Here is a 19,930-nt window from a genome sequence, read left to right as displayed (position 1 = left end):
TCCAATAATTGTGGTAGTTCGTTCCTTTGATTACTATCATTAAGTTCCAAGGGTTAAAATGCGCATTAAAGCGTAGAGAAAAGAAACTGAATCAAACACGACCTACATCGCGTCAAAATGGACTACCATCACATACACGTCAGAGAAGTCATCACAAATTTCTTTTTTTCTCTTCTTGACTTTTCTTATCTGTAACAAATCTGTGATAAATTTGTTCAGCTTTTCAATTGAGTTTTAAGTTTTTTCAATATCATGTAATCTCTTCAATAAGCCTTGTTCAAACTGATATATGAAACACCTCATGCAGGCCTCGGTCGCACTCGATGTTAACAAAGTAGGTCGCTGTCAGAGTTCAAGGGTCAGCGTATTGCGGACCTCTGATCACACAGCACAGCCATTCACAGCAGGCCTGCTGCGTTCACAGATACTAGCTTGGGGTGCAGCATGCAGCGCCCACGGAGTTAGAAACGGACCGTAGGTGGAGCTTACTTCGACTTGCGTCCTTTAAAGCACAAGAAAATCATAATTTTAGTGGCAGGTATCTTGTTTCGTCGTCCTCAACACAAAATAAATTGCCATGAGCGTCAGGCTCGAACAGCAAGAAGTTTCCATGGCCGGAGACTAGCTCCATGTCCTCACTGATTACGCACAGGCGCTGTCGTGGTGCCTGCACTTTGCCTATCAAAGTGCTAACGTTTTTAGTTGAAGCAAGCATATTTTTTCATGAAAGGAAGTTATATTATATTTTGAAAATTGTAAAAGTGTGACAAGGTCGAAGTTAATCGGGTACCGGGGGGTGGTCGAGGTGAGCACAACCAGCGACATAGCCCTGCGTACGATGCTGTGTGTTTCCGGCTTACGCCGGGAGCACACAGCATTGTACTCAGGGCTAGGCAGTTACCTTCTCCGACGTACAACTGTGCAGGGGCAGCGGGCCTCAAGCATAAACACATTACATCGCCACATTAACTTATCGGTGACCATGTTTACAAGTAAAGTTTAAGTCTTGATCACTTCATTTACGTTTTCTATTTAACTAGTAAAATATCTGGAACACACAACATCGTACTCAGGGCTAGGCAGTTACCTTCTCCGGCGTACAACTCTGCAGGAGCAGCGGACGTGTTGTCTATGCAAATCGGAGGCCTCTGAGCCGTATGATCAGCCTAACCGTCTCTACAGCCAATATCAGTCTTCAGTTGGTAAATTAATGCATCGTTAATGTAACACAAAAGTTAGGTAAACAGCGAAATCAAACCAAGAAGTGAGTTTGCTATTGGGCTTGTCGGCTTGGTGCATACACGGACTAGTTTATCATTCATTTTGCCAGTGGTGCGTACTGTGATCGCTGCACATTGTAAAAGCTTGCCGGAATCTCTGAGTCTGGTGTGGAGATCATGAGGTGCTTAGGTAGGTTTTACCATGGAGCTTTGCCATGGACGTCTTTTTTTAATGTCAATGTTTTACCCTTATGTAGAGTTCAGCTTCCACATGTATCCCATGGCAGGGCTGTGTGTGTTAATTGTTGCTGGCTATGCAACAAGGCTTGCGGGATAGCCGGGCCGGTGACAGTTACACACACAGTCCCTTCAAATCTTATTTTCACTTTGACAGATTTTTTTCCGCATATGAAAATTACACGCGATCTGCAGCAGGCCGTCCCGGGTTGCCGGAATCATATTAAACGGATCATACAAGGCAATAACTTCCACTGGCAAAGTTCAAACTAACACACATACACATGTAAACTCCTATTCTCCGTGTGTGCTCGACTAACAAACTCCAAATACTGTGTTTCCGACCAGTGCAGACGAGGGGCTGAAATTACGCTCGAGGGAAATATACTAGCCAGTACTCGAATTTGCCATGCAAGATGGGAATCAGTCAAACAGGTAGAGACATATTTTGCCGCGACCAAAGTTTAATTCTCCCGATTCCGTTGGCTATATACACCGGCTTTCCTTATTCTACGGTCTCCAGGCATTCACATCTAATGAAAAAAATACTCACTTCAAAGTCAGACCATCATCAGAACATGTCTTTAATTATCTGCAAAAAAATACGCTTACACACGTTGAGAGCTGGGTACCTAATTTGCATGCATAATGAGGATTTTGCTTCAAACCAACACGCACACCCGGCGCTCAAAAGTGACGGCTGGTCGGTTTTTCTCCGTTGTAGGAAAATACAGATTTTCGTTAAAACGCTCCATAGATTTTCAAGTTGTCCCTTCTATGCGTTCCTAACAAGTTTGATCATAGTCTGGAGGGAAAAAAATCAACTTCTGTGGAGTAGTTTTTCGTGAATCCCCGATGTTATTTTGACCGCTGCCAGTGCAAGGTCCCGTTAAAAATTGCGTCGTTATCGTTAACAAGTCTTTGACGACCCCAATTGGGTATTTTCTCCAAGACCAGACCTGCATTACTTTGTGTAACCAATTATTTTTGGTGTTCAAGGTCTAGTTACTGAAAAATCGCCGGCGAAACTTTATTGTAAATCTGACTTCGCCACTCCCTATTCATACTTAGATGGCCGCCAGTTTACACGCACGTATACACTGACCGTGGACGTACCACTTCAGTTACAGGGTACATGGGTATCTGTACGTAATGTCCCTCCATGCACAGTATCACACGTGTCTGTGCAGCGTCTGTGGCTTCGCCGACACACATGCACGGTGTAGTATTTATACGGCAAAACAACGTCCGGGTTTACACGTCACTTTTAATCGACAATTAACCCTAACAATTTCAAAAGAAATGTATACAGAATCTTTATACACAAGATAATAAACAGTAAACTTTATGAAAGCACTAAACATGTGCGGCAGACCCGTCGGGCCGTCGCTGGAACATAACTTACATGTAACAGACGCAGCTAATGCTATCTCACCGATAGATGGCGCAAACAGTAAAGTAGATATCAAGCCATAAAACACGCTTATCGAGTACGAGTGATAGCACTCGCTGAGCGGAAACGATTAGCTTGCACTGGACTCGTTGTGTAAATTACACGAACCCTTTGTTGCTCGAGGTAAACTGTTTAAAAACTTGCGGAAAAGCCGCGGATAAGGGAAAGAAACTTTTGTCCGGTAGGTATGTATGTATGTATGTATGTATGTATGAATGTCCGTTTGTGAGGCGTCTGTCCACGCAAATATCTTGAGAACCGCAGTACTTACTGATTTGATATTTGTTGTGTAGATAAAATATATGATTTTGAGAAACTATTTAATTAATTTTTAGCTCCGCTGTCAGCGACACAGAGCTTATCAAATTGGTTGATTTTCCATCGTCGTCCGTCGTCGTCGTCCGTCAACAATTGCCTTCTCCTCTGAAATGGCAAGTCCAATTGCTTTGAAATTTCATATGCAGTTCACTTGGGGTGAATCATGGTGAAATTTGCATATTTGTATTTTGGGGGCATTTTTTGGTGTTTTTGGTAAAAAAATGTTCTTCTCTAAAACCGCTTGTCCGATTGCTTTCAAATTTGATATGCAGTTCACTAAGGGTAACTTCAGTCAGATTTGTTCAAATCATGGTGAAATTTGCATATTTGTATTTTTAAGGCAATTTTTGTCATTTTTGGTAAAAAAATCTTTAAAAATCTTCTTCTTCAAAACTCCCAGTCAGATAGCTTTGATATTGGTACATATGTCCCTAGGGATGATCTATTTCAGATTTGTTCAAATTGTGCAGAAATATTGCAAATTTGCATTTTTAGCTCCACTGTCAGCAACGCGGAGCTTATCAAATAGGTTGATTTTTCCGTCGTCGACCGTTGTCGTCGTCGTCCATCGTCCGTCGTTGTCCATTGTCGTCCGTTGTCCGTCAACAATTGCCTTCTCCTCTGAAACTAGCAAGTCCAATTGCTTTCAAATTTTATATGCAGTTAACTTGGGGTGACCTTACTTAAGTTTGTTCAAATCGTGGTGAAATTTGCATATTTGTAATTTTGGGGCATTTTTTGGTGTTTTTGGTAAAAAAATCTTCTTCTCTGAAACCACTTGTCCAATTGCTTTCAAATTTGATATGCAGTTTACTTGGGGTGACTTCAGTCAGATTTGTTCAAATCGTTGTGAAATTTGCATATTTGTATTTTTAAGGCAATTTTTGTCATTTTTGGTAAAAAAATCTTTAAAAATCTTCTTCAAAACTACAAGTCAGAAAGCTTTGATATTTGGTACATATGTCCCTAGGGATGATGTATTTCAGATTTGTTCAAATTGTGCAGAAATATTGCAAATTTGCAATTTTGGGGCATAAAGTACTGATCTGATAGTTTTTTTTGAAATTTTGTATACAGGTTTCTACAGATGAACTAAGTAATATATATTGAATTTCTAATGGAATCTGTAATTTTGTATTTTTGGCAATTTTTGCCATTTTTGGTCAAAAAATGTGTATTTCAAAAACTACTGATCTGATAGCTTTGAAATTTGGTATACAGGTTCCTACAGATGAACTAAATGCTATTTATTGAAATTATGATGAAATCTGCAATTTTTATTTTTTGGGGCAATTGTTGCTATTTTTGGTCGGAAAATTTTATTCTCAAAAAACCACTCATCAGATAGCTTTGGTTGACATGTTCTCAGGGATGATTCGATGTGATATAATCAAAGTATGATGTAATCTTCAATTGTGTATTTTTGCAGCTATTTTAGCCACATTTTTCTGGCCACTGCATTGAACTATCAAAGATTTCCACCTTCTTCATCAACATGTGTCAAAAATAGTTATTCTCTACATAAACACAGCGGAGCTATATCGGCCGCGAGGTCACTTGTTTAGGCAATTTTTGCCATTTTTAGTCAAAAAATGTATTTCTCAAAAAGTACTGGTCTGATAGTTTTGAAATTTGGTATACAGGTTTTTATAGATGAACTAAGTAATGTATGTTGAATTTCTGATGAAATCTGTAATTTTGTATTTTTGAGGCAATTTTTGCCATTTTTGGTCAAAAAATGTGTATTTCAAAAACTACTGATCTGATAGCTTTGAAATTTGATATACAGATTCCTACAGATGAACCAAATGGTATTTATTGAAATAATGATGAAATCTGCAATTTTGTAATTTTGGGGCAATTTTTGCCATTTTTTGGTCAAAAAATGAGTTTCTCAAAAAGTATTCGTCTGATAGCTTTGAAATTTGGTATACAGGTTTCTACAGATGAATTTAGTTAATATATATTGGATTTCTGATGAAATCTGTAACTTTGTTTTTTTGGGGCAATTTTTACGCTCCCTTATATGCATATGTATATATGCAAATGGGAGGTATTCGTATAAGGTGGCAAAATGGCATCTGTGTGTATGTAAGTATGTATATATGTCTGTTAGTCCGTCCACATCAAAAACTCCTAAACCGTAGCACCTACTGTCTTAGTATTTGGTTTACAGGTGCACCTAGGGGTGGAGATGTGAATTTGTTCAAATGAACATGTCAGTGCCAAAAATATGCAAATGAGGGGGAAAAAAGGAAAAATCCTGCAAATGGCTAAAACTCAGTAAGCATTGGTCAGATTTGGTTGAAACTTGGTATCCAGATTTCTTTAGGTATTTTAAATTATGTGTGCAAAAATTGGGATGAAATTTGCATGTTTGTATATTTAGGGTATTTTTTCCGTTTTTAGTCAAAAAATCTTGTTCTCTGAAATCGCTCATCTGATTGCTATGAAACTTAATATTCATGTTCCTCAGAATGACCTCAGTCATGCTTGTACAAATTGTATTGATATTGTCATATTTGTAATTTTGGGGCAATATTGCCAATTTTTGATAAAAAATTTTTTAATCCCAAAACTACTGATTTGATAGCTTTGATACATGTATTTGGTATACAGGTATCTAAGATTAATCTCAATATAATGTATTGAAGGTATGTTGAAACTGGAAATTTTTTTTTTATTTTTGGGGCAATTTTTGCCTCTTTCGGTCAAAAAATTTTTCTCCTAAAACTTCTAATCTGGTAGCTTTTATATCTAGTGTACAGGTTCCTAGGGTTTATGTTAATTAGATATATTTAAAATTAGGATGAAATCTGCAATTTTGTATTTTGGGGGGCAATTTTTCTCATTTTTGGTCAAAAAAAATTTGTTTCTCAAAATTTACCAGTCTGATTGCTTTGATATTTAGTAAACCGGTCCTTAGGGTTTTTGTTAATAAGATATATTGAAATTAAGTTGAAATCAGGAATTTTGAATTTTTGGGGCAACTTTGCGAAACTGTCAGTTTTACTGGGATATCTTTCATTTTGTATTTTTAAGATTTTTTTGGTAATTTTATACCTACTGGAACTAATGTGGTGATTAAGTAAGCATTTAATATGGTAAACTGTATTTGGTGTTGAAATGCGGTAAAAAAATCCTGGCAGATTTTGAAAAAATTCCAAACAAATGCCAATAAAAAATTCAGCCAGAGGTTTGACAAAAAGAAAAGGTGGGAGAGTGGGGAAAAAAGAATGTACAGTGGATCGGATAAAAAAGATAATGTACCTCATCGATCTTCCAGACACCATCCCTTATCAAATGGTCCACCCCGATGTATTTTTGTGCACAATTAACCATGCAGTGTATTTTAGTTTAAGATGTCAAGTTAGGTAAGGATTTGAAAGGAATAGTCAAGTTCACCACAGTTTAACTTTATCTCTTGTGTCATCATCCTTGTGTAATTGGTTAAGTTTGTAAGTTGTTCCAGATGTGGATGCACCAGCTGTTCTTGAAGAAAACAATGTTCACTTTTCCATGTACGGTTTCTGAGTTGATGATTGTTTGTTGAAATTTCTCCATGTATCTGGTGTATGGGCAAAGGGTAAAAATTGGTTGCATGTTGTGTATTTCAGTCTATGTCAAATATTGTAAATGAAAAATCAAGAACAGTTTACTGTGTGCTTGTAAAAGATAACATATTTGTCAATGCATAAACTGCCTTGCAGATTGATTGTCTTAAACATTATCACAGAAGTAGAAAAGGAAAAGAAACTAATCAAATTGCTGTAACATATTCACTCTCAGTGCCTGTATAGGCCTATACTTAAAGGAATAGTCCACCCAAAATGTAATCTGCCTCATACAGATTTCTATGTATGTCATAAAAGCATTTATCATTACTTTTTGCACAGAAACAGCGATTTGTTGAAGTTATCTATGAAAATAAATATCAAAATCAGGCAATATGGAGACCTTTTTAGCCGACTGTGCGCAGCCATATTGTCTACTCCCTCGCAAAGCATGTCGGGAGAAATGCCCGGATGATGACGTAAAGTTTTCGTGTTTTGGTGCATTGGCTAGGGGGTCTGATCTAGGGAGTCTCATAAATAGCTTATGCCTGCCTGTAAGTATTAGGGATGTACCAATAATCGTGGGCGAGATTTCGATAAGGCATTCTGAATGATTCGAAACCCGAAGTGAAAACACCGCCTCTAAAAATTATTGCCGGTAAAGATTGCCACTGACATAAGTTTTGAAAATTATAAGTGCAGTGCATGTTTTTACGTATGCAAAGGCCGTTTCCAAGAGAAGGACTTCGTCGGCAGTTTGACGATCCACAATCAAATTTGGATTAGGAAAAGACTTCAAGATGATGCTGTACCACAAACTTACACTGGAAAGCAAATGCATTGGTGAAAAGAGGATATCCAAGGGCGATATATTGTGGGAGAGACTCTCCATATAAAAGAAAAGAGGTTCATGGTTTAAATATTTATGATTTTTCTGAACCGCTGGAGAGTTTGTTGAGATCATCTTTCTTACAACAAGTTTACTTATTATTCTTATTATTTTGATGACATCGCATTGGTATTTAAAACATAATAAAGTTTGCGTGATCAGTTGAAATTAGAAAGTTGTATTTTGCTCGGGCATGTTTAACCACATCAACGCAACTACAGCATCCACGCATCAAGTCAACGGAAACGAGCCATATGTTGAAATGAGTTATCTGGAGCCAAGAATAGGTTCAAAAGAGTTCGAGAAAGAAGTAGATGCGTATATGACAACTTTCATTGAAGTCGGAAAAATTTCAGACATAAGTCTTTCCTTCCTTTTAGAAAAAAATAGGCACGTCAAAGTAAACTCTATTATCGGGCATCCATGCTGTAAGTTCAATGTTTCTACAATACCACGGCGAGTCATATTTTTGTGGCGTCGAAAAAATAATGAGCAATTTTGCGACTAAATTGTAAATAAAAACAAGAAGCAGTAAGTGAAGTTTGTTACTGCATTGCCAGAGCGGAATTACAAGGGATTTCCCCAAATATATTATCACATGGATTTCAATAAATGGTCCAAAATGAACCAACGTTTCATATAAGCACGCTGCACGACCGGCCGTACGACCATGTTGGATTGTAGTGAAAACGAGGCTCTCTGTTGTGGGGTTTCTAGAAATTTCCATGTAACTACGCAAAGATTTGAGTGCATCGTATCGTAATTCAAACACGCCACTCAACCTCAGCAAGCACATAGAATAACATCATTGAGCTAAAGCCTGAAAACTTTAAGTTCCAAAGTGAAAAAAACGGAATCAGATACTCAATATGTGTGATCGAATATATTTTACGTTTCTCAGTCAGGCTATTAAGACACCATTATTCTTGTAGCGTAGAGTAACCATGATTCAGATTTTTTTCTTAGAGCTGTTTCTTCCATATTGCTATATAATAGTACATGACTTTTTAATTTTGCCATCTTCCCGCTCCCGATCTGTCGAAAGGTAGTTTATTTCATTCCTTTTTTCTGTAATTTTTCTCTACGACCAGTTGCGAGGTCGTGGCTGTAACTTTAGTGTTGAATTTTTCCGACATTTTTCTCCGAGACCGGCCGCGAGGTCGTGGCTTTCAGGTTTATTTTTTCGGTCGTTTCTCTCCACGACCTGTCGCCCGGACGTTGCTGGAAAGTATTGAATTTTTCCCAAAGTTTTCCCAATGACTGGTCGTGAAGTCGTAGCTTTCAGCTTTTGACCATCCTCAATTATTTTTTTCCAAGACTGCACCAAGTTGACAGCAGCAACGGCTACTCGGATTCGCGATCTCTTTCCATGGCGGTTTCTAATTACCGGTATTTACGTTTTAAGTTCAATGTGAGTTGTGAGAACAGGAAAATTTTAGTGTGTTTTATGACTGTACGTTGAAAGGATAAATTGAAATTTCATTTAGTACTCCTAGAACATGAAAGTGTGTTTGAAGTTTAATTTAGTGCCCCGGAGAATATGAAAGTGTGTATGTATAAATGTTGCTTGTTAGATTAGGGACGCACCATTTAGAGTCGGACGGCTGAGCCGTTTCCGGTCGTCCGCTTTGTCTCTCCTCCCTCTCCCACGGGGAACGGTGCTTGGAATTTTTTTCTCATTCGTTCATTCTTTTTCTATATGTAATGAAAAACTAGCACTTTGAATTGGCAATTTTCGCTAATCATTCTTTGTTATAAAAAAGAGTTAATCGTATTTTAAAACCAGCGTTGCAATGGCTAAACATGCGGAGCAATGTCGTCATACAGTTCTCTTTGGGAGTTTGAAATCCAACATCGTATTTTTCAAGTGATAACAGCTAGCTTGCAATGCTGATCAAAATGTTCTACCCAAAAGTACAACCATTGTGGGTAAGTTAGAGTTCGTTTCGTCACCAGGCGATATCAGAGATGTGTTCAGCCACGGTGGAGGGACCGTGGTTCAGCTCCAAACATGGCCACGTATAAATGGTGAGCTACCAAAAGAGCCATGCTTGTACAGCTTCCTTCGGTAACTGGTGGAGCAACGTGCCCTCTTTTACTTCTGAATTATCGATGTGTCCGTCTTTTCGTCGGAAACACCAAGTTCGAAATCCTGGAGTTCGGAGTCGCTGAATTCCGGTTCAAAGTTATAGGTGAAGGCAAAGTGTATCTATGGGGCAGTAGCTCAATAGAAACGTACGGTAGACCAGACCCCCTAGCGATACCCCTAACTTCCTCAACCAAACACGAAAACTTTACGTCATCAAAAGTTAAGCCTCTCTGAGGAATTCCGATAGGTGGCGCTTCCATATCGCGAAAATGGCGTCATACACATCAGTTAATAAAACATTAATTTCTAGGATAATAAACAGCACATTTTTCATCTTTTCATCATAAATGTTACAATAATAATCTTCTTCAACTTTTAAAGGCAGGTTGTTATTTGGGTGGACTATTCCTTTAAGTATTTTATCATTACATTCAGCTGTTTGTTATATCTTTATCACTCTCCATGGGCCAAGGCACACTTGGGGTCAATGTCATCACTCTGTGCCAGTCTGTGTATGTCAGTCTGTCTGTATATGTATGTCCATGTTTCATACAATTGTTGGCTTCTTTCAGGTATGTAAGGGTGCCGGAAATCGACAAGTGCGGGGCCAAAGTGAGGGCCAGCACAATCAAAGTGCGAGCGAATGTGAGGGCTTGAAGTGAGGGCTCTCACAATCGAAGTGCGAGCAAATGTGAGGGCTTGAAGTGAGGGCTCTCACAATCAAAGTGAGAGCGTATTTGAGGGTTGAGACTTGCGAAAATCAGTACTAAATTCACCTTGATCGAATGAAGACTTGTGATCAAAGTCACTGCTAAAAGCGCGATACGATCTCCACTTGAGTGTAAACGGCGCAGCCCTGTGTATGAGCATGCATGGAGCTACAGCATCGATCGAAGCTTCACGATATGAGCGAACGGCTAATAAAGTACATGACGTCCCTGACGGAAAAACTGTCAAACACCGTAAAAATATGAATGAGGCATTTTGTAATCTTTACATCCGATCGTTGAGTTTCTTTAAGAATATAATGTCTGGCTGATTTTTAAAATCGGCGACTGACTGATCGAGCAGGGATCGCACATTCAAAGTGCTTGTCAAAGTGAAATCAAACGCTATATGTGCGACAGGCAGAAATATTAAAACATCAGTCATCGCCATGATTAGGTTATACACTGTCAGGACTGAAAAACACTTTCTTGTAAAGCTTTTAAACTTGAGATAAGCCCATCGGGGGATTATCGTTATTGAAATTAATGCCATGACAATAATGACACACGACTGATCACGTCGTTCAAAATCTCAAGTGTCTCTCGACACTCATGAAGGCGCGACTTTGCACAATTTTTAAATAACGGGTATTTATAATCTAGTATCGAAGTTTGACATATCGACAATTTTTAGACTATAGAATCGATACTAGAATCGAATGAACTGCGGTTGTCCCATGGGAAGCCGCGTCTGTGTAACCGCCGATGTTCACCGGCGTTTTTAGGGACTGTAATATCGATACTACACGATACCAGAATAAATTGCTTGGAGCCATGGCACGCCCGGTCTGTTAAATCGACGATATTTACCCGATATTTATCGGCGATTTGGGGATTCTAATATCGATATTAGACGATACTTGAATGACTTGCCCTGTGCCTCGGCACGCCGGATCTGTGAAATCTCCGATATTTACCCTATATTTTTCGGCGATTTGGGGACTCTAATATTGTCGGGAATGGAAATCCGACAGAAATAATGCAAAACAGATAATATATTTCCTGTTTATTATCCAGGGTTCTGTACACATACTAATGACGATTTCACAGCGTCAGTTTATGTATTAGTTTATTTGTTAGTTAAATGAAGCCATAACATGCAAATCTGACCTTTCCATTGTTTTTTATTTTATGTCGACTTTAACATTTAACTTTGGTCGTAGACCCTCGAGAAAAACTGTGATCTTCATCGTTACCAGAACATTCACCATGACTGGTATCAAAAAACCCTCAAAATTCTGTGTGTCATTACTCGGAACGTGCCTTGCAAGAGCAAAGTGTACATATTCAGAACGTCAGTTTGATCGTTAATGAGATTCAGTGTTAAGTACGAAGTATTGTTGTCGGGGACCGCTTGGCAAATAAACGTAATATATTCCAAGATAGATCGCACAAAAAAAAAACAGCAGTTGCCTGTCCCGTTTTTCTCGAGGGTCTATGGTTTGGTGTATATATAAGCTTAGAAGTTGAACCACGGAATAAAATGTGTGTTGTAGCAGAATTACAGAACACATCGTGTCTGCTTGTCTGTCCATCAGTCACACCAAGACGAATTATCGATACTAAACGATACTAGAATGACTTGCCCTGTGCCTTACAGTTCTGGCCAAACCCGACTTCAAAGGACTGACTCTAGCTTCGATACTAGACGATACTGGATTCTGTCAAATCGCAAGTAAATATCCGAATGTATCAGAGATTTCACCACCTCACACTTCTTGCCAAACCCGACTTCCAAGGACTGACTCTAGCATAGATGATACTAGATTTTGTCAAATCGCAAGTAAATAGATATCGGAGATTTCATCACCTTACAGTTCTGGTCAAACCCGACTTCCAAGGACTGACTCTAGCTTCGATACTAGACAATACTAGATTCTGTCAAATCGCAAGTAAATATCCGATACATATCTAAGATTTTACTACCTTACAGTTCTGGTCAAACCCGACTTCTGAGAAATGACTCTAGCTTCGATACTAGACGATACTAGATTTTGTCAAATCGCAAGTAAATATCCGATATAGGCCTATATCGGAGATTTCACCATCTTACAGTTCTGGCCAAACCCGACTTCCAAGGACTGACTCTAGCTTCGATACTAGACGATACTAGATTTTGTCAAATCGCAAGTTAATATCCGATATATATCGGAGATTTCACCACCTTACAGGTTTGCGTCAGGGTAGCGTCAGGGTTCAGGTGTCCGAATTTAACGTGTTCATCGGGTCGATGGCATGTTCAAGCCGAAAATACCATGATGTTATATTTTTAGACTCATACTCTCGCCATTGCTGCATTGGTAAGGTTGAAAAAATACGCGGAGTCTTTGAGGTCGGCAGTAATGCTCTGTCTTGAATGTCTGAAAATTTTCAACGGTGATTTTAGTTACACGTTCAGTATTTTACGCGTGCGCCCCTTCGGAAGCAAAAACTTCCGACTTTTATACAAGCTGATAACTTGCTCCAGACCATGACAATAATTAATTAAGTGTCTAGTTATGACGTTTGACCAATTTCAAGATTAAACTGCAATGATCATTTCGACCACACCCGATATTGACACAAGAGAGAGAGAGAGAGAGAGAGAGAGAGAGAGAGAGAGAGAGAGAGAGAGAGAGAGCGAATGTTACGTATTTTACTGGGAAATAGCCACTGCGTTCAGTTGAAATATGTTTCAACACCACCTTTCTTACGATCGACTAAGTCTAGGTTGTTGTAAACGTAAATGCACAAAATGTCTTTGGCATCCTACATGCCTGTCACAGAGTTTATGTTTATCTCAAGCTGATTCACGATGCATGCATAGGACGGTGATGCATATTCGTTTTACAGCAAGTGATTCGGTCGCGATGTGTTGCTCGCCGATAGATTGCTTGTTCTAATCATCAAGTCGTTGGCTTAAAAGTTTCAGAGCCAGACGGCACAATCATTTCCGCTACAGACAATCAACGTATAAATGTGATGCAATTCAGGTCGCAGAGCTTTCTAATTATATAGTATGAAACAAAGGAGACAGTCAAATTTCTATCTAATGACTGGTCAATCGCTGACTACACAGAGATAGCTATGATTTCTGTGACAATATAATTGACCATGGGATTGATTCAGTGAACAACATTCAAGGGCTCGTTGACCAAAATGGCATTCTTTATTGAGGTAAAATATCCATCATTGTTAACAAAATGTAAAGGTTACAAGCATTCATGACCCCTGATATTCTGATGAAATTGATCTTTTGAAATGATTATCAAACTTTGTGTACAGAGAAAATAAAAAGCATACTGTCAGTACAAACGTAAAAAAGAATTTGTCATTTGCTGTTGTCTGATTTCTCAGTTTTAGTAGCTATTGAATTTTTTTTATACTCAAAAAATCAATCATAGAAAACCAGACAAGTCTCCAAAAATACATTTTCCCATGATCTTACTTTATCTGGTGAACAACAAGCCACTCTAAAATTTCTTCAAAAAAGTTTCCTCTTTCTTCGAAAATTCTCCGGCAAAAACTCCGCATACGACGTCATGTCGGATCAGTATCAGAGTTCACGTGCCCAGGTCGTGAACTGGTTTAACTTAAGTCACATTTATCAGTCACGCTATAGTCGTGAGCTTACAATGGTACCAGAAGAAGTATCGCTCGCTTGAGTTGCATGTATTTATAATAAAAAGGATATCTGTGATATTTGAAATGCAATGACTAACAAACACGAAAAGGTTAACGAAAAAGACGGAAGTGATGTAATGGGTCATGATCTGTACGCAGGTCATTGTGTACTCGTTCCGCGCTCAGCCGTTCAACTGTTCACAGAGCTGTGCCGCGCCGCGACCTTGTTCTGGAGATAGTAAGTTTTTATTCAACGTTGAAAACGACTTTGACTCTCATTTTTCGTATGTCTGAGCCCGAATTTGAATCGGTTCAAGGCGCCCCTCACTTCAAGCCCTCACATTCGCTCGCACTTCGATTGTGAGAGCCCTCACTTCAAGCCCTCACATTGCTCGCACTTCGATTGTGAGAGCCCTCACTTCAAGCCCTCACATTCGCTCGCACTTTGATTGTGCTGGCCCTCACTTTGGCCCCGCACTTGTCGATTTCCGGCACCCTTACATACCTCTGTTGACTTGTTTTGATAACTATATGGGAGCGAACAGTGATGTTGTCACTATTTTTGCCATTTTCTGTCAAAAAAAGTGTATTTCCAAAACTACTCATCTGATAGCTTTGAAATTTGGTGTACAGGTTTCTATAGATGAACTAAATGCTATTTATTGAAATTATGATGAAATCTGCAATTTTTATTTTTTGGGGCAATTGTTGCTTTTTTTGGTCGGAAAATTTTATTCTCAAAAAACCACTCATCAGATAGCTTTGGTTGACATGTTCTCAGGGATGATTCGATGTAATATATATTCAAAGTATGATGAAATCTTCAATTGTGTATTTTTGCAGCTATTTTAGCCACATTTTCCTGGCCACTGCATTGAGCTATCAAAGATTTCCACCTTCTTCATCAACATGTGTCAAAAATAGTTATTCTCTACATAAACATAGCGGAGCTGTATCGGCCGCTTGGTCGCTTGTTTGATATTGTTGAAAATATGCAAATTAGCGCCAAAAAAAGCGTTTTTGGTAAAAAATCTTCTTCATAACCACTGGTCAGACAGCTTTGTTATTTGGTATACAGGTCCCTAGGGATAACCAACTTAGATTTGTTAAAATTGTGATGAAATATGCAAATCTGTATTTTTAAGGAATTTTTTTTCCATCTTTGGTCAGGCCATCCTGAAATGAGCTATCAAAGATATCCACCTTCTTCATCAATACATGTGTCACAAAAGGTTATTCTCTACATAACACAGCAGAGCTCTGTCGACTGTTAGGTCGCTTGTTTTTTCAAAACCGCTGGTCTGACAGCTTTAATATTTGGTTACACGTCCCTAGGATGACCTTAGTGAGATAATTTCATACAGTTAGGAAATACTTAATTTTGTATCCATGTCTATAGTAGCTTCAGGGACTTCGGCCCCATGTTTGATATTCGGTATACAGGTTCCTAGGGGTTGTCTCCTTGCGATATATTGAAATTGTGATGAAATCTTGAATTTTTGTAGTTTTTGATCAATTTTTGCCATTTTTGGGTCAAAATTTTTGTTTCTAAATAGTTGCTCATCTGATATCTTTGACATTTAACATACAGGATCCTAGGGTTTACCTTAATGTAATATATTGAAATTATGATGAAATCTTCAATTTTGTATTTTTGTAGCTAATTTTGCCATTTTTGGTCAGGCTCTCCGAAATTGAGCTATCAAATATATCCATCTTCGTCATCAACACATGTGTCACAAAAGTTATTCTCTACATAACACAGTGGAGCTCTGTCGCTTGTTAAGCGCTTTGTTTTTGAAAACCGCTGATCAGACAGCTTTAATATTTTGTATACAAGTCCCTAGGACGACTTTAGTGAGATAATTTCATCCATTCAGGAAATACTTAATCTTGTATCCATGTCTATACCGGTAGTAGCTTCAGGGACATTGGCCCTATGTCTTTATCAGAAGTTTTTTTTTCATCAAAATGGCTCGTCTGATATCTTTGATATTTTGTACATGTATACAGGTTCAGAGAGATGATTAAAATGTGATATATTCAAATTATGATGAAATCTGCAATTTTGTATTTTGAGGGGGGGGGGCAAATTTGGCCATTTTTGGTCAATTTTTTGCTTCAAAAACCACTTGTCTGATAGCTTTGATATATGGTATACAGGTTACTAGCAATTACCTAAATTTAATTTATTGAAAATATCATGAAATATGCAATTTTGTATTTTATAGGCAATTTTGCCATTTTTAGTCAAATATTTGTTTCTCAAAAACTACTTGTCTTACAGCTTTGATATCTACTAGATATTTTGCTGGGGATGATCTTAATGTGATATGTTCAAATTACAATGAATTTTTGAATAGGGTAATTTTGCTGCTATTTTTGCCATTTTTGGTCAGGCATCCTGAAGTGAACAATAAAAGATTTCCCCATTATTCCTCAACCCATGTGTCACAGATAGATATTTGTCCCAACATAACACAACAGCACTCTATCGGCTGTTTCGTCCCTTGTACGTCATCGTAGATGACAACTGTTTATTATCAGGGTAGTTTGGTTTATTTACATTCTGTGATTTCTCCCCTTGTGGTCCCTGTAGTCCTTCTTGCAAATGGAGCATGTTTGTCGGAAGTCTGAGCTGGTAAAACTTGCCGACCTGGGGCCATTTTTAGCTAATATTTGGTGTAGTATGTATATACACAAAAGAGAGCTTATATGGTAAGTTGACTGGATCTGTCAGCAAGACTTCTCAAACGGAAACATGAAACAGCCAAATACAAAACATTGACGTGCTAAACAGAAAAGTTTGACTCCCCAGACCAAAAAGATAAAAGCATGCCCACCTTCCAAATGCCAACCACCACACACATACACTGTGTTTGAAGCGTGTTAGTGAACAGCTTTTCTCTTGATTTACTTACTGGTTTACTGGACTTAGTTGAAGTGCGTGATTTGTGAACTTGTGAGTTGGGTGGACGTCTGGAATGCAATGATGTGTTCTGTGTTCATGTGAAATGTGTTAGTAGGATGACATGAACAAATGACAAACAGAAAGTATTACAGAGTTTATATGTTTATTGATACACCTGGTTATTATTATTTGCATACAAATTCTGTTGAATTACATCCTGCTTAATAAAGATCATAATCTGAACCATAATCAGAATCCCTAGAGTACTTGGTTAGTCCAAGGCTTGTATGGCAGTACCTGCTGACAATACTTCAATATTGTGTGATTCAGGTGATACTGTATCTTCTAAAACTACATCTGCAGAAACTATTTCTTCAGAAAATACGCCTGTAGAAACTAAAATGTTCCCATTCAAAAAACAGCTCATTGTAATTTTAAAAAAAATTTGTCCCCTCTGCTAACTGATGTTGTACCAGTGTCCAATCTAGGTCTTGCTGTACTGCTGAAATTTCACTTTGTCTGTTCCAAGACCCCTCCTAAGAGATACCAGCTATGAATTCAAAGTTTGAAAATTTAATGTGGTAACACGAGACTGTTCGAGACAATTTCAGTAGATGCTACATCATACAACAGGGAAAGACACTAAGGGTTGCCCGATTGCCCTGGGCAAGTGAAAGTCGCATTCGGGCAAGTGAAATGCCAATGCCACTTGCCCGACGGGACAAGTGAAAAAATGATTACCTAGATATCAAATCCATGAGATCGCTTTTCTGATCTGGGAACACCGACTTAAACAACAAATAATAATCATTTTATGTCATTGTGTGAACTAGCATAAAGTTTTTCACAAAATTGCATGATCGTTTTCAATAAACAATACCATCGGTTAATTACCGTACGCTGGTTGAGCGTATGTCCACAAAGTTCCTTGCCCTCACAAGACAAGGTTATGGTGTCACATGTCTGTACGATCAAAAAGACATACAGAGTTTTTGTGTTTTGTATGAATGTTTACAACTCTGTAAAAATAAAATTAGGTAGCGAAAATTAGCACCAAAAATAGTACTTTTACTAAAACATACTCTACAATGCAATGTTCAGTTCAGTGACTGGCATTCACGGGGGTCATTGTGGAAAGACTGCATGCAAAGATGACAGCATGCATGGTCACAAGCAAGCTTTGGTGTCAAAGAGTCCAGTCTTTGAATTTTCAATGAACACTGACTTATTTCTCAGGTCAATGAGCCAAAAGTTACTCGTCCGTGGCAACCTCTCTGTTTGTGAATTTTCCCCATTCTAAAATGACTGTCAAGAAGCAATCGGACTGAATTTCACATCGAGAAATTCAGCATGCATCACACCGTAAACTCGCTGATACCCTAAGTTGTTGATTAAAAGTTTACTTAATCTGCGCATGAGCATTAAAAAGACCACCTAGGTCATCAGAAAAACATGTATAGTGCAATGTAATGAAAACTTCATGGTGCCATATTGGTGAGGGATGATATAGGCAGTGTAAAAACATGACAAAGAAGTACATTATTTTTCAGAAGCTTCAAAACAGGCTTTATAACTTCTAAAGATTTTTTCTTTCTGTATAGTTCAGTTAAAACTGAAAAAATACCTTAGAGGTACAGTTGAAGTGGCTGTTTATTATTTGTACATTATTATAGCCCTAAGAAAGTAAACATACAAGCATACTAAATATTATAATTGTTCATGAATATTAATGAACATGAATATTAATGAGCTGTCCAGCAATAGTGAGAGAGTTACTGACATTTTTCACTACATCTTGAAGTTTGATGAATAACATGATAAAGGTTTTGAAATAAAGTGTGTGAAATAAAAAGTCACTGATTTTGCTTTTCGAACCACATAATTTTACTGGGCAAGTGGTTTTCCCATTCGGGCAAGTGAACTTAACCCCCCACTTGCTCGAAGGGCAAGTGGATAAAAAAATAAGCGTCTTTCCCTGTACAAGTAATTACATATTCAAGTTTACATCCGCAAATGAAATTGAATGGCTTTGTTGTCCAAGGCAAGTCGTGAGTAAAGATTGAGAGTGCATTGATGGATTTACACAGTAAATCCTTGCATGGGAAGTTGAATGATCAAATGGTTTCTCCTGATGAATATTTTATTCTGATATCCATCACAGTAGTCTCAGTTTTGCCGCAACCCATGTTGGCCAGGGAAGTAGGCTCACTATATGCTCATATGTCCACATTCAAAACATGGTTTACCGTACGTACGTGCACAATACCCACAGTACAGTTGTACCAGGAACAAACTGTGCCACAGATATATGTGTTCACATCATAAAGCTTTATACAGAGAGGCATTAAGTATAGTAATAATCTGTTACCAACCAGAGACAGGTTCATTACCCTGCATCAGCTTTGTGACAATAGCTTCTGATGCTGACTGCCCAACAGCATTCTCTTCATCATCATCACATTTTACCAAGATAAATGATTGACTTCAAGACATAACCAGTTTGACTCTCAGCAAGGATCTATTTCTTGATTCCATATCTTACAGGTTTGTTTTTGATGAACTGCTTATATGATATTCGCCCCTTACAAGGTATCATTCATTCATCAATGCTCAGTTCTCTTGGTATATACATACAGTTCTTCATTTTTTGGGACTGGTCATATTGAGAAACGTTCTTACCTTATACAATTTATCATTACTGTCAGGGGGCTGTTCCTCATAATTGGAAATATGCAAGTATCTACCGGTATACCTGCAGAAATTGATCACGCATCAACAACTGAAAAGTTTGTTTCAAAAATAAAACAGTCCACGTTCCAGGACATTTTCAAGGACAGTAATTTCATTATTCCGGTAGCAAGAACTATTCTGATAAATGTTTTCATTTTC

The 19,930-nt window shown here is 38.2% G+C and overlaps 1 protein-coding gene across 1 annotated transcript in view; it reads left to right on the top strand.

The window, feature by feature from the left end:
- The window catches only part of LOC139120874 (cytoplasmic FMR1-interacting protein 2-like), a 393,869-nt gene that overhangs the window by 120,730 nt on the left and 253,209 nt on the right, over window positions 1-19,930 (top strand). The window lies entirely within an intron of this gene.

This window comes from Ptychodera flava, chromosome 20 (genome assembly GCF_041260155.1).
Source record: "Ptychodera flava strain L36383 chromosome 20, AS_Pfla_20210202, whole genome shotgun sequence".
In the NCBI taxonomy this organism is placed as follows: Eukaryota; Metazoa; Hemichordata; class Enteropneusta; family Ptychoderidae; genus Ptychodera; species Ptychodera flava.
This window is presented reverse-complemented; position numbering and strand designations above follow the sequence as displayed.